Source organism: Amblyomma maculatum, chromosome 1 (assembly GCF_055883805.1).
Source record: "Amblyomma maculatum isolate TAMU_Amacu chromosome 1, ASM5588380v1, whole genome shotgun sequence".
NCBI classification, from domain to species: domain Eukaryota; kingdom Metazoa; phylum Arthropoda; class Arachnida; order Ixodida; family Ixodidae; genus Amblyomma; species Amblyomma maculatum.
In genome coordinates, this window is record NC_139344.1 from 160,057,812 (window position 1) to 160,073,322 (window position 15,511).

The window sequence follows — 15,511 nt, forward strand, 5'->3', positions numbered from 1 at the left end:
GCGCCGCATAAGTTGGGCGGGCTCTGCTGCGCTATTAGGAACCGCCAGGAAAAGCTAAAGAAGGGTAACCCGTTTAAATGCCAGGTTTCGCATAGGTCGAGATTGGTAGATTGCGCCTGCGCTGTCGTGTACGAAATTCCACTGCCATCCAATAGGGTATACATAGGTCAAACGAGTCGGTGCATAAATATTCGTCTGCGTGAACACCTCAATTCGCTGTCGGACACACGATATTCCCACTTGAAAGATCATTGTAGTGCTTGTGGGAAAGAAGGAAAGCAGAAAAACAAAAGTTGCCGCCCCTTGGTTTCAAAAACAAAGATTTTGTTTCTCCACAAGGACAAAACGACGAGAGAAATTACTGACGCATATTACATCAGTAAGACGTAGTCGCAGTGTGTCAGCCAGCCTTACTTGGTGCTTATCGATTAAGAGTTTTCTTTTCTGGATAATGTTTGGGGATAATTTATAATTTGTAAAACGGGCCGTTGGGGAGGGGGGAAAGGGGGGGGGGGCTTGTATGTTTGGTCTTGCTTGATAGGGTATTCCATGTGGCTGATGAAAGATATTTCTTGAATTTGCCTGGTCAAGGGTTTTGTTCTTGGTAACATCATGTGACATATTTTTTTGTATAAGTATCCGCTTTCTTCCTAATAAAAAGTTGGTTGCGAGTCAGCGCTCGTCTGTTGTGCTTCTCTTCTTGTGTATTTCGTCTCTTCGTGTTGTTCCACCTACTATGCGATTGTACCACCTCGTCCAACTGTTCATCCTACTTGCATGGAGCTCCATTAGGAGATGCACGTGTCTGGTGCACGCTGTGTAGGCCTCAACACCAGGAGTGCATCTTCAGGCGGAGCCACCCCCCCCCCCCCCCCCCATACGAGGCTTCACGATTGGGAACTTAGATGGCGGGGTTCTTACGTTTGCCCACTAAAATAGATACATCTTGTTTTGGCGCTTGCCAAACAATATAGGGAGACGATAGTAGTCGCCAGCTGTTCTCGTTATGCTGAAAACCTGGATTTGTCGGCATCGGCGTTGTGAGCGAAACATCAATTGAGCGGGTGGTAGTTGTGTATTATCTGGCACGCATTAGTCGGCTGGTGATGTGACGTCATGCGACCACATCACGTGGGAGAACTGACCGGAGCAGCCAAAACTCGGGCAGCTCCAGTAAGATGGGAGGATGTAGATCGAACCCACAGTTGGATTCGGAGTCAGACACGCTACCTCTAAAGGCCACGCAGGCATAGGGTCGGTTAAAGCAGTGCTTTATACCCACGTCGGGTGGTTTTGCACATAATATGGCAGCGTACGACTACCAATGAGTATTTATAAAACAATAGAAGCACAAATTAAGGGAGTTGGGGTTAAGGCACCTAAAGGAGTCAGGACACCAATTTTAGAATATAGTGTCTATTGCATCTTATTCCTAATATGTCAAGCTACTAAACCTCAAAGTTCTCGCTTCATCGGAGCAGCAGATATTTTTTAAAACTAGTATTTTTGTTTCTTCGTGAACAGCCTGCTGGTCAGGCAACAGGTGCGGCCGGTGGCGACATAGGCCGATGCCGCGTCGTCTGCTGCGTGTTCTGTGCCGCGGTAATATCGGCCAAACAGCAGTCATGCCGTTTATCGAGGATACCGCAAACTGAGCTTTTCGTCGATCTCTTTTAGCGGTTTTGACCTACAGCGGCATCTGTGGGTGGGATTCAGGTGCGCATCGGGGCCCCAGTACGAAGGCGCACTAGTTGACCCTCTCGAACAGCGTGCACATTGTACACTGAAACAGTTCTCAAAAGCAACAGACAAAATGAGCATTCGACGGCGCTTTTGTACAATCTTTGGGTACCTCCCAACAGCGCAGCAGCGTATGTATCCGGCGCGGCGCACTACATCGAGGCACCCGATACCCCTGGCCAGCATCGTTTACGCTGCTCATTGTCAGGCCCAAGTTTGGCCCTAGCCGCATCATGAAAGTAGACGATAAGCTCATGAGGCCCACACTACCGGATGCCGCAAGCTTACAGCAACGGCGTCCGCGGGCGCTAAGGACGACGGCGCTCTGGCTGTCTGCTTTTCCATTACTTCGCATCGAAGCCACAGCGCATGCTGCTTTGTAATAGACCAGCGAGGCGTTTTAGTAAATGGACCACTCGATCATGAAACTTCTTTACTCTCAACCCCTGTGTTTGGTAGTAAAGGAAATGATTATTTTCGGCGACGCCTTAGCAGCGGAGCTAGCGAGAACACGGGCGCCGCACCGGCAATGAGCAAAAACTCCCACCGTATGTGTCGCATTTCACAAGAAGGATTCATTTTTAAAATTCCTTTTTCGAGGGCCTATTATTATTACGAGAGAAACAAATTTTAGCACGCTTTTCTGACGCGCGGAAGGCCCGGCTGGCGCGGCGGTTTTTACGGCGGTGGGATTCTATAGTTCACTATAGCGGTGGGGCCAGCACTGCCATCGGACGATGGCGGCGGTAGCGCCGAAGTTCATGCCTGGGCAAGAACTAAATTGCACTTCCCTACAGTCTGTGTCCTGCTTTCAGAAACATGCTGAGTGCGCTTTAGGGAGTCATGTTAGGAAGCGCGAACATAGCACAGTGTATCGACAATTTATCGGCGCCGGGACAGCAGCAGACGATGCGGTGGCCCAATGTTACTAGACTAGTCTAGACTGGTCTAGTAACATTGGCGGCAGCTGGGCCAGTATTCCGAGTTTGCGTCGTTATCGATCATCGCTATCTCCCCGACCTCGAGTAATCTGATTGGTGGAAACCCCGGAATATGATGTGGCCACCTCTTCCGGTTCCGTATTGGCAACACCCAGTTCCGGCGTTTCGATCAATCAGATGACTCGAGGTCACGTGAGATAGCAACACTTCGATAACGACGCAAACTCGGAATACGGACCCTGGTGTCGCTCTGTGTCGTCATCAATAATTTGAACATGGCATTCGCTGTCGGTGGGAGGAGCTTCGCGGTGTCAACTTCAGCCACTTATTTCAAAATAAGGAATGCGTCTAGGGCGCTCAAATTTAGGAAATAGAATAATAAGGTTCAGTATTATCTGACAGACTACAAAACTATTATAATGGATGACCGTGACATGACCCCTTTAAGCTGCCGCACTTAAAGGCAGAGCTTAAGTGCTCCCAAGAATGTTTTTACAAGGCATAATCAAGCAGACTATTCGAACTCGGCGGTAATGGGCGCATGCGCCAACACCGGAACTGAGCGGAACTGAGCGGAACGCGCAGGATCCTGCGCGTCTAATGCGCTCATTTCCGGTTTTGCGCTGAAAAATGTGCTGAATTTCTTTGCGATTTAGAGGTTTAAAGAAAATATTTTTCTTCGTTTCAAAAACTGATATGATATTGTCTTGACCATGGCTTCGAACTCCCCATTAGGACTAAATTCCAAGTAATTTAATTAAAAGGTAATTAGTTTTTTATATATATTATATAAAATATATATCTTATATATATTTTTTTTTATTATATTTTCATGGCAAATTACGTCCGCCACAATGAAGTGTGTGCTTTGAATGCTTGTTCTTTTTTGAACTTATTATTTTTGTCGCTGAAACACGTGGCACATAAGTATGTAGAAAGGAGGTGCTTTCAGTGTTGCCAGCTCACCTATTCGGCAGATAAACCTTGCTATTTTTGGAATCAATAAAACATGATATAAAATATAAAAGTTTAGTTTAACATACAAGCAACTAATTTAGTTCATTCTATGCAGTATAGCTCCAAATTTAGGTATTTTGTTCATTCTAACTTTATTCTACCTAATTTTCATTGACAGCTTTGTACATCCACGTAGCGTGGGAAGTCTGAAAAATGTGACCCGTTTTTGTTCTGTTTTTAGCTGTTAGGCGATGACGCACATGAGTGCCAGCTCCGAAAAGCATTTGATACTTAGGCACAGTGCTATAAGCGCTAAATTCAGATAGAGGAGACGGGTGGTAACCAATAATCACCCGCAGAAGCGACTAGCCCCGGTGGCATGCTTAAATTCGGACAACTTCGAAGGAGCTCTGCGTCGACAGGGTTTCCGTACTAGTTCAGACGCCATCGTTATGTTTCTGTTTGTTTTTGTTTTTCCATCATTACCTGCGCTTATAGGAAAGACAGTAATGTGCGAGATGTGTCTGCAGTGCGCTTTAATTAAATAACTTATTGCAGTTCTGTTGTTCGCCAAAATTGAGGTCACATGAACTAGCAACACACGGCGAAGCCGAGAACGTATCAACAGTATGGCGCGAAAGTGACGTGGGTGTTTTCTGCATTCTCTTCTCAAGTCACAGACGACAAAAAGGCAGGGCAGGGATTAAATATTTAAAACCCATTGACGCAACTTTTCACTTCTGTTGCTATGAGGAGACCCAGCGAGTGTCGTTCATGATCAGCAAGAATTGATCCTCAACAACCTCATCCTCAACGAGCTTATATACCCACAAACTTTGACGCTGCTGTTGCGTGACCGGGGCGACTAGGACAGAAAGCATTGACGCTGCAGCTTGGTAGGCCTACATGCAATTGTTGTTCATTCATAATAGGTCTTTCAGTTTTATTATAAAATAGGCAGTGCTGAATTCAAATGGCCATCACTGCCATCACCCTGTCGCGCGAACTACCCACACCTAAGGGCCGTTTGATTTTTTTTTTTTTTTGCCACATTGTATGGTCATTTCTATTCATTGAGTGGCAAGAAATGTTGAAGCTCATATATGATGAAGAGGAAATGTGAAACGGAAGGAGGGGGAGAGGGAGGAGAAACATTGAAGCTTGATGGGGCTCGAATGACTGTGGGGGGAATAGTGGTGAGGTAAAGGCAGTGGACCGAGGGTGGTTACCTACGAAGGCTGTGGGGCCCTCGTTGGCATCATTGCGATATCTATTTTATTCGTCTCGTTAAACTTCCTGCCTTCATGATAGACAGAAAAGCGTTCGGTGCATGGCTTTAGTGAAAGACGCCATGGAAGCTTGGAACGAGACATGGAATTCATTATGTTCGAAAGATCCGGGCTTAATTTGTTTTCCGACATATGAACTATATATATGAATCCCATGCTCTTTAAAGAGGGAGGCTGACGCTTCATTGACGTCAGGAATACAAAGCACATGCCGCTTTTTTAAATGGGATGTTGCTGCATGCTCCATCGTCTGCGTGCTCCGGACACATGCTGGACACGCTTTATAAATCCTTTCGTATAGAAGCTGCGTCCAAATCGCTTCTGATGGCATCAAGTTCCTACCCCAGGCTGTGCTCATTAGAGCGCATGCGAATTGCTCAGTTAACGAGTCACTAGTGACGTCGCTCCTGGTCGTTTGTAGCTGATCGATTGAAATTCGAGGTACCTTCAGGAATGTGTTGGTTTCCTCTACGTACACGCTAAACATTAACCCGGATTGAGAGTGCTTAGCGAGAGCGTCCAAAAATGGGACATCCCAATGAATTTCTCTTCCGTCATTAAAGGTTACAGGAGGCTTCCCTTATTTCGCGAAGCACAAACGGAAATCGCTAAGCAAGCAGCAAGTCGTTGTGGCAATTGTTGGATATTTTGCTGGAATTTTTCAGGATCCTGTGTGTGTGTGTGTGTGTGTGTGTGTGTGTGTGTGTGTGTGTGTGTGTGTGTGTGTGTGTGTGTGTGTGTGTGTGTGTGTGTGTGTGTGTGTGTGTGTGTGTGTGTGTGTGTGTGTGTGTGTGTGTGTGTGTGTGTGTGTGTGTGTGTGTGTGTGTGTGTGTGTGTGTGTGTGTGTGTGTGTGTGTGTGTGTGTGTGTGTGTGTGTGTGTGTGTGTGTGTGTGTGTGTGTGTGTGTGTGTGTGTGTGTGTGTGTGTGTGTGTGTGTGTGTGTGTGTGTGTGTGTGTGTGTGTGTGTGTGTGTGTGTGTGTGTGTGTGTGTGTGTGTGTGTGTGTGTGTGTGTGTGTGTGTGTGTGTGTGTGTGTGTGTGTGTGTGTGTGTGTGTGTGTGTGTGTGTGTGTGTGTGTGTGTGTGTGTGTGTGTGTGTGTGTGTGTGTGTGTGTGTGTGTGTGTGTGTGTGTGTGTGTGTGTGTGTGTGTGTGTGTGTGTGTGTGTGTGTGTGTGTGTGTGTGTGTGTGTGTGTGTGTGTGTGTGTGTGTGTGTGTGTGTGTGTGTGTGTGTGTGTGTGTGTGTGTGTGTGTGTGTGTGTGTGTGTGTGTGTGTGTGTGTGTGTGTGTGTGTGTGTGTGTGTGTGTGTGTGTGTGTGTGTGTGTGTGTGTGTGTGTGTGTGTGTGTGTGTGTGTGTGTGTGTGAAAGAGAGAGAGAAGAAGCAACCCGTACGAATTCCGCAGCGTCAAGCACACTTCTGTCTCGGTCAGTGAACTTACATTTTGTTATATGCCCCCCCCCCCCCCCCCGCTCCCAATGCCTGCATGACCTCACTGTTTTCCAGTTGTCAAACCTTATACGGTAAGAGATGTACTCCTTATTGTAGTCCACTGCATCACTGTGCGTCCAGGTAGGCGCTCTGTTTAAGCTACTTCCCTGTTGGTCCCTCATACTTGCGGTATATGAGCCAAAGCCCAACTTGGAGTGTCGCTGACTGCTTGCATCCCCTTGGCACCTGCCCTATGTCAAGGATTTCCCTGAGACCGTTCGCGAAGCCCGCAACCAAGTCAAGAAAGTGGGGCTCCAATTAACTCGCGGGCCTTAATGACCAAGCATATCAGCCAGTGAAACGAGCACGAACAATGCATCTGGCAGCGTATAGACTGACAGCCTGCGATTCGATGTGCGAAACGTCCGACCTTGATGTACACATACTCCATCTAAAACTGTCGAGGTTAAAAAAAAAATGCGCGCACATGAGACTGACAGCACTATTTTATAATTGAGCATCTCACGGGGTTACTGTGCCTTTGACAGGCTTAACGTGCCAATTAAAAAAAAAAAAAGAAAACTGCAGTCGGCAAAGCATTTACACATCAAAATAAAATGCCCCTCTCCCGCCTCTGTGTCGAAAGAAGATGCCCGCGAATTCACAGTACGGCATGTGCGACGCTGCATGGTTTTATTTGTATATAAAACAAGAAGCCCCCATCGTATACTGCCTCACTATAAATGTGTGGGCCTTACGTTGACGACGGCACGACCACTCGATATTAAGCAGTGTAATAATTCCATGAGAATAAAAACAGGTACTGCGTGCACTGAAAACAGCACCGCTGTGCACCCTCATATGCGGGAGAGCCACTTGCCGAGGCGGAATGCCTATCTTTGAGTCGCGGGGTTTTCGAATATAGTTGAGGCATTTATTTGCTATAATAGTGCACCTTCTTGAAGGCAAATACGCTTAGCTACGCGTTACTGAAGCATGAGACGCAAGTTACCTCCACCTGCTCTAGTCGCCGAACAAGAAATCCAATTTTTATAGTTAAATCCATGGCCAATCGGCACCTTAGCCTGATTGTACCTCATTGAGTGCAGCAACATGTCGCTTGTCGGCTTAGAACTTCAGATGTAATCAAAAATTCTACGTACCATACGCTGCCAAAGTTTATGGGCACAACGCATATGTGCGTGTTCTTCCTGTTTGAAAACTTGGGTTACCTGGATTCTGCAGCCAGATTCGCCGAGCCATCCGAATTGAAACTGTCACAGATATGCGTTCGGCCCCATTCTAGTCACGGGCATATGGTGGCCGAGAAACTTTTGCAACAGATGGCAGACACACTTTCATGTAATAGCACATGGCGATGCTGTAACTGGCTTTCATGCGGGTGCTGATGTAGCATGGGGTTTGTCCCACAGCTTCACACGCGGGCTATGGAAGACTCCGTAGTGCAGGGCTGCTGATTAATTTCGGCCACACCTGTGTTGTTGTTTCTGTTTTGTTTTGTTTTTCACCATCCACTGCCATAACGCAGCACAAATGCGCATTATGCATTTTGCATCCGCCGTAATGAGGCCGTCGGGGCCGGGATTTGATCGCGTGTCCTTGGGCTCTGAAGCCGAACGACTGTGTGTCAACGCGGCCAGTCATGTGGGCGCTGTCTATACGCGATACTTCTGTGTTTACAAGATAAATCGGCGGTGGTAGAACGAATGACATCTCGTTCCAAAGGGTGTTATTTATGCTCAAAGGCGAAGTTTGAACGGAACAAGTAAATTCGAAACAGCCAACACATTAAAATATCTGGAGAACGCTTAAGTTTCGCCTTGAAAGTAGAGGCGATTTTTTCTTTCTTTCTTTAACATCGCCTCTTCATTCCGCGAAATTTCGACATTGAGAGACTGGCACAGAGTCTGGCAAAGGGTTAAGCTTCTTTAAATGGACTGGTTTTCGGGGGAAATAAGGCGCAATCAATCAATCAATCAATTTTTATTTCAAACTCAAGAAAACCAACACAAGTAATGTTGCAACCTGGATCCCTAGCTCGCAGGCTAGTTGGGATCCATGCACAATGAACGGCTTACAATGAATTGGAGGTACATATGTAGTCGGTTTGAATCCCTATCGCAAAGTAGCCCCCAACTTGACTAGCAAATGAATACTAGTGCGAAATGAAATTAAATGTCACCACCTTCAGTTAATTGCATCACATTTTCGACCCGGTGCGTATTTTTTTCCTTAATGCTTTTCCTTAATTTCGGGTTACGACGACGGCAATTGAGACGTCTTTTCGCGGGCTCCATACCAATAAAGGCACTGGGTGTTGCGGTCGCTTTTTTGATGAGGCGAAAAGTAATGCGCCCGTGTGTTGTGCGATGTCGGCACACGTTAAAGAACCCCACGTGGTAGACATGACCAGAGCCCTGCACTACGACATCTCTCATAGCCTGAGTCGCTTTGGGACGTTAAACCCCATAAACCAAACCAAACCATCCCGAAGCAGGAGTATGGTGTTGTAAAGGATAACGGAGTCTCTAATTACGACACATCCCCCAATCGTATTGATAAGGCAGCATTACAGTCATCTGCGGCAGAAACATCGACACTCCCATGCAGAGGAGAGGTGCGCGTGGATGAAAACAAAGGAAATATGACGTGTGAGTCGGTGTGTGCATGTATATATAATTATCTAATCATGCTATATGCCGCCGTGGTTGTGATGGACTGGACTCTGTCGCCGCTGCTACCGTTTGGTGCCGCAACTGTTGTCCAAACGAAACTATTTCTCTCTTTAAAACGGTCGTTTGATGCCCTTTTGAGGTAGTTAAAGTAAGAACATTTTACTTTTTTAAGCTCTTCTGCGCAGACTGAGGTTAATTGCTATGCACATATCGTTATAAGAAGGCAATCGGCAGCCATGGTATGCGAGACCAAACAGCACCTCTTATTCTGTTTCCAATAATTCACTGCTTGGGATATATATCCTTAATGTTCTGGATTCACACCATATATCTCGTTTCCTCATATACGACCACACGTACGACATGTCACCAATGACGAACGTAAGTACAATTTCTTGATGACAGTATTAAAATGTGTTCGCGTATCGCATTTATATTTTTGAAACAATAGCTACGAACTAGATGAAAAATGCTGTGCATCCGATCACAAGAAGAAATTGGACTGGCAAAAAAAAAAAAAAGACCAAAAAGACAAATGACGCGTGCACAGAAATCGCTGCGCAAACGCCGGAGGCTCATTATACTCAAAGGGAAAAAATATCTATCGACAAAAGCGTTATCGCAAGTGCATCACGGTCTCAACAAGTCTAGTTTCGCTTACATAGAAATATATTAATGTATCGGTTACAAACCTTCGGTTACAATTAACATTTACAGTTGCAACACCGAACATGCAGTGTTGTTACGTCACAGAGCAAGAAAATACCGCTGCAGACTTCATGCGCACAAAGGGCTCCACAAAGAAAAGTGGATGTGGAAGTATTTAACAACTTCACTCTAAGAAAAAAAGGGTGTGCGAAAGGGGTAAAAAGGGCATAGCATGGTCCTTTACCCCCTTTAGAAGGCCTTGGGGGTAACTTTGCACCTGCTGGAAGCAGGTCCCTATTCACTTACCCCCTCTTAGAAAACTTGCACCCTACTGCAACCCTACTTACCCTCTCTACCAGCGTTTGTGTGCTTGTGTGTGTGTTCGTGCCCCTTAGACAGCAGTGTTAATAGTTTGGGCACATGTCACGATGGGGCGCTGGTTCAGCATTCTGTCCCATCATGTCTCGTTCCTGCACCGTCGTTTTCAGAGAGGGGACGCCTTTTGTGCCACCTTCGCCACCGTTTTTCTCTCGCAGCGTTTGTGTCCCTCTCCATGTTTACTCTCCCCAGTCAGGAACTGCAAGCTGCAGGTGTGTCCTGGTTTCTATGGGGGGACGTAATGACTGCAAAACTGCTTCTAAATTCTAATGAAACAGCAGATACTTTTGTTTTGCTTGTGGGAGTAATGCTCTGGCAGTGCACAGCCTGTTTCAGGCTTATAGTGGAGCCACTCCGACTGCATAGCGAACTGTCACGGGCCGTTCTGCAAACGTATTTCCTAAGCTGCTTCAAGGAAAGAAAAGGCACAGTATCTGTCACACTAATTGGTAGAATCCTGAACCACACCGTAAGGGGAAGCTTGAGAATCTTCGAAGGAAGGTGGATTAAAAGAAAAGAGAGAAAGAGGTGTTGGTTGTGTTCAGCAACAAAATTATGCACATATTTGATTTTACCTGAAGCGCATACAGCTCGTTCGGCCGACAAGGCATCGCCATTGCCATGGTCGTCGCCGAAACTCGCAACTCGTGGAAAAATATATGCTCTGTTTTATATTAAAATCTTGATAAAATCGATTCCTTATACAGCTTTCAGGGTGGTGTCATGCCCTTTTCGCGTCACATTTAGCATCCATCTGCTAGTCATGTTGAAGGTTAGTTTGCGACAGAGATTGGAACCAACGACCTATGTACAGCTGCCGAAATCTTAACTGACGTTCGTGACGGCAGTACTTTCTGTAATTCTGAGTGTTACAGAGCAGCTAACCTGCGAAAAGGCAAGTATAAGAAATAGCTCACCAAGCTGTTGCGTAATCTTGATCATCTGGCAAGTATTGTCCTTATTAAGGCGCAGGAGCATAGAAAAGGAGGTCGTCATGCGCACGCCAGTTAAAGATTTGGGCGGCTCTACCTCCGTTTTTATGCCTTTCATTTTAAAGCTCGCCGTTCACCGAGAAGTGAGGCAGATAGAGCACCTTCCGTTCCACCAAACAAAGCAAACTAAAGGCGTTAATCACATTGCCAAACTCTGCGTCTCTTAACGGCTAGAATTCGCGGAATGAAAACGCCGTGTTAAAGGCGCTATCGCGTCTACAGCTTTGGTGTCATGCTGGCTTGAAATTATTTAATTTTATAGCGTTAACTAGAGGCAGGCTGGTGGGCAGCTGAAAGCTGTGACACTCGAGGACAAACTTCATCAAAAGTTGAGTCTTTCTACTAGTTTTTTGTTGAATGCGACCAGCTACACTGAAAATAAGGATTTCTTCACCCTCATTTACTGTACCGCGGAAAGTATGTCAGTCGGACATTCTTAGTTTACAAAAGGACACACACACACGTATGTATAATATATATATATATATATATATATATATGCTTAAACTGACCATTAAAAATACAAAGATCATGGCGTCTGCCCCTATCAAGTCCTGGAGCATCAAGGGACAAGAAGTGGAAGCTGTGACAGATTTTCTCTTCTTGGGCTCCAAGATTACCCCGGAAAGAGACTGCAGCCATGAAATTGGGAGACGCCTGCTTCTGGGCAAGAGAGCCATGGCTAGCCTTGACCGCCTTGTAAAGAGCAGAGACATTACACTGCCAACCAAGATCCGTATAACTCGTGCTATGGTCTTTCCAGTGGTGATGTATGGATGCGAGAGTTGGACTGTGAAGAACGCTGACCGCCGAAGAACTGACGCGTTTGAATTGGGGTGCTGGCGGAGACTCTTGAAAGTTCTTTGGACGGCCAGGAGATCAAATCAGTCGATATTGTCGACCATAAACCCTGACTGTTCATTGGAGGGTCAAATTCTAAAGTTAAAGCTCAGCTACTTTGGTCATCTGATGAGAAGAGAGGAGTCGCTGGAGAAAGATTTGATGTTGGGAAAGTTTGAGGGTCACCGGAGAAGGGATAGGCAGCGAACGCGATGGTTGGATGGCATCCTCGAGGCGCTGCAGATGAAGTTATGTGATCTTAGGAAGATAGTGGTAGACCGGAAAGCGTGGCGTAATATGGTCGATTATATATATATATATATATATATATATATATATATATATATATATATATATATATATATATATGTAGCCGGAAAGCGTGGCGTAATATGGTCCATATATATATATATAGCTCAAAATTTCGGGCAGAAATGACATTTTGTCGATGGTATGGTTCTTGCCTGATTCGATCAGAAGTTGGATGTTCCCATCGTATGCGGCGGCAATGCCGGTGCTATTGCTGAGGCAGTGGCTTGTCTTGCATCGCAGCCGCCGCATATTATGGGAACATTCGACTTCTGATCGAATCAGGCAAGTACGCCAAACAACTTTATTATTAAAAATACCAACGGCAAAATTCCATTTCTGTGCGAAATTTTAGCTGCGAGGATTTTGCGGTTTAGTTTGGAGGAGCATTCTACAGCGCGCTGGTAATTGTGCAACGCCCTGTATATTCCTGGGTCTCCTCTTTTAGAGAGTTTTTATGTTTCTGCAAACGACCTACCTGCCTGTCTGTCCTATAAATGCACTTTTCCACGGGCCGTCGGAATGCGGTAAATAACTCGTCTTGCCTCGACCAAGGTTTTCATTTGCTTGATCTTACTATTCTACACACATGCTCTCTTCTTCATTCATTTTTTTTTTTAATTTTCAAAAATAGGCTAATCAGTTTGGAAAGTGAAGAAAACAGAATGCGTACACCGTGTCGTATTGCACTGTATTAATATTGCAGGAGACGTTATTTTTGCATGTCATCATTCAAAATTTTTTCATTCGTTCCGATTTCAGCAGGTTCTTTTAATTTTAAGGTGTACAAACTGCCCCAAGAGCTAGCTCTATTGTTCTTAGTTTACCAGGGTTCCTTTTTTTCGCAGTGCTTCGGCGTGTTTCGTACTTGCTGCACCAGGCTGTCGGGTGGTTCCAATCGCCACTTCTCCGGCGCTTTTGTGATGAAACACGACGCATGCATGTTTTCCGCCACGCCGCACACCAGGCACTTCGCGTTTTTCAATGCAGCACACACGTGTTTGCAGCAGCATTGTGCGACACGATGCCTTCGAGCATAAGTTGAGTGGAAAACTTACAAAACACCAGCTAGCAGGCTGCGGAGCCACGTACAACCTGTGATACTTGCACGTGGTCACTTCTCCTTTCTAGTTCCGAGAATTCAGGAAACTGGGCATTGATTCCTTCGCTCGCCGTATGACACAGCGCAAAGGTGACGCACGCTCTTTTGTCCTGATAAGCTTGCCCCTTCAGTGAACATCAGAATTTTGGACACTGAATCTCAAGCGCCAATGATGGAGGTGGGGTAAGGAACAATCAGAAGAACCTGCTGCTCCCCGGAACTCTTTTCTTCACAGCATGAAGTCATTTTTCGCCGGACTTTCGGAAACCAGTTTGGCTGTAGCTTCCACAGTGCCTAGGCGGGGTACACAATACTTCATTGTGAACAATATGACAGGTCCCAGGGAGCCCAAAATGCGTGCCTCTTTTTGACGGCGAGCACATGGTGGCTCTGAACACATACTCTTCTCAAGACTCCGTGGGATCACGAGTCATTCCAGCAGAAGCGATGTCCTGTTCGGACGCGGAAGCATCGAGTGGTCTCAGTCTTATGCCTATGGGCTGCACTGCCCTTGAGTTGTAAATATTTGTATCATACTCAACATACAAATAGATATGTGCGAGCAAAGTCCTTCGTTGTCACTGCAGGGAACTACCCCCTGTAAAGACGTAATCTTAAATTAACTGACGCGGCAGAATTCTGTTAAGGGCACAGTTCACGACGACTATGCAATCAGCGACGACGTGGAGCTCGGATAAAGCAAGAGGTACGCATCTTCTAGTGCTGCAACAGTCTTGGGCTGCCCAAAAGCAGCAGCGGAGGAGAGATCACGTTAGCAGATTCGCTGGGCCAGCGTTGAGAACAACTATGGACTTGAAAGGTTGCTGCTGCTGCGGTGGCGCCATGTACCAGCTTCGGACTCCATTACGCATGTCAATGATGGGCGACAGCAGCAGGTGCGGCGGCAGCGGTCAACGTAAACCGGCGCATGGTGCTTGTAAGTTCCATTTTTCAAACTTTTTGCTGCCCTTATTGTGGGTTTAAGCCGGTACTTGTTTAATCAGCATGCATCGCAATAGTGAGCACAGTGTTAAGTCCGAGGTTCGAGTGGTCCCAATCTCTATGATCTATATCTCTATATACTGCTTGGAAAACAGGCCGGCACCACTACTGCGAAAGAATTTGTGCAGAAAAAATAGGAGCGATCTTCGGTAACCCGCCCCGTCAGATGTTCCTCGCTTGGCGGCCACAAGAAGGGTGCGGTGCTGGAAAAATGTTCTCCATGCAAGAGAAAGCGCTTGCTGTATCTGCAGCCGCGATGCGGTTCCAACACACTTCCATTTTTTCTTTTTTTTTTTTTTTTTTTTGCCGCGCCGCCGCAGTTTAGTCGTCGAGGTGTTTCGATCGCTTGCATGTGTATACATTGTGAATGTGTCTATTCCCTCCACATCTCATTTTTCTCTCGTTTTTCTCTCACACAGGTTCCCTCGGAGTATGGATTCAACCACGACGATGACAAAAGACTGCTCGGTTATCCTGCCATTTTCAAACGCAATAAAAAGTAAACCCTGCCTTCCGTTCTCATGTACTAATATCGGTGTGCAAACTGCACCCTGAATGGCTACATGGCCCGTCACAAATATGTCGCTCTAGCCCGAAGAAACCAACATTGCGGAAGCGAGGGCGTCTGTGACCGGCTGACGAAGACAAACATATTTTCACCAAACGTTTTTCTTCTGTATAGGGCGTATGTTAAGGCTGTCTAATGTTGCAGCGGAGGCAGCATTACCACACATATGCCAAACGGAGTCGCTTGCGTTGCAAATAAAGAAAATGTATGTCTCGTATCGCTTCGATAGCGGCGATGTCTTGTGACTAAGTCACAATCAGTCGAAGTGCGGTTGTTTTCAAATTACTAGCGTACCAGTGTGCGCCTAGACTATATTTAGAAGGGCGCAAACATACCCTTCGAAGGAAAAGAACATTATTTTAAATGGGTGTAAAAAACACTATAATATGAATTTATTTTATTCCTCTGGGTGGTAATATTGCCCTTCCAAACAAAGCATAAATATGAACGTAAAAGTGCAAAGTTACGCCCATTCATAGGGTGCAAAGATGCACTTATGGGGTGCTGTAGTAAGCTCATTACGCTGGCATAAATGCAGACCCTGTGAGGGTAAGTTTACGCCTTATGATTAGGCATAAGCTTATTCCAGCTGGGAGCAAACATGCACCCGATTTTAGAGGAT

The 15,511-nt window shown here is 46.0% G+C and overlaps 1 long non-coding RNA gene across 1 annotated transcript; it reads left to right on the forward strand.

Annotated features, from left to right (window-relative positions):
• The first annotated feature begins 13,318 nt into the window (after positions 1 to 13,318).
• On the forward strand, positions 13,319 to 14,830 carry LOC146204747 (uncharacterized). Its single transcript, XR_014702910.1, has 2 exons — positions 13,319 to 14,256; positions 14,741 to 14,830. It is a non-coding gene; the product is annotated as an uncharacterized LOC146204747 (long non-coding RNA).
• Positions 14,831 to 15,511: the final 681 nt, after the last annotated feature.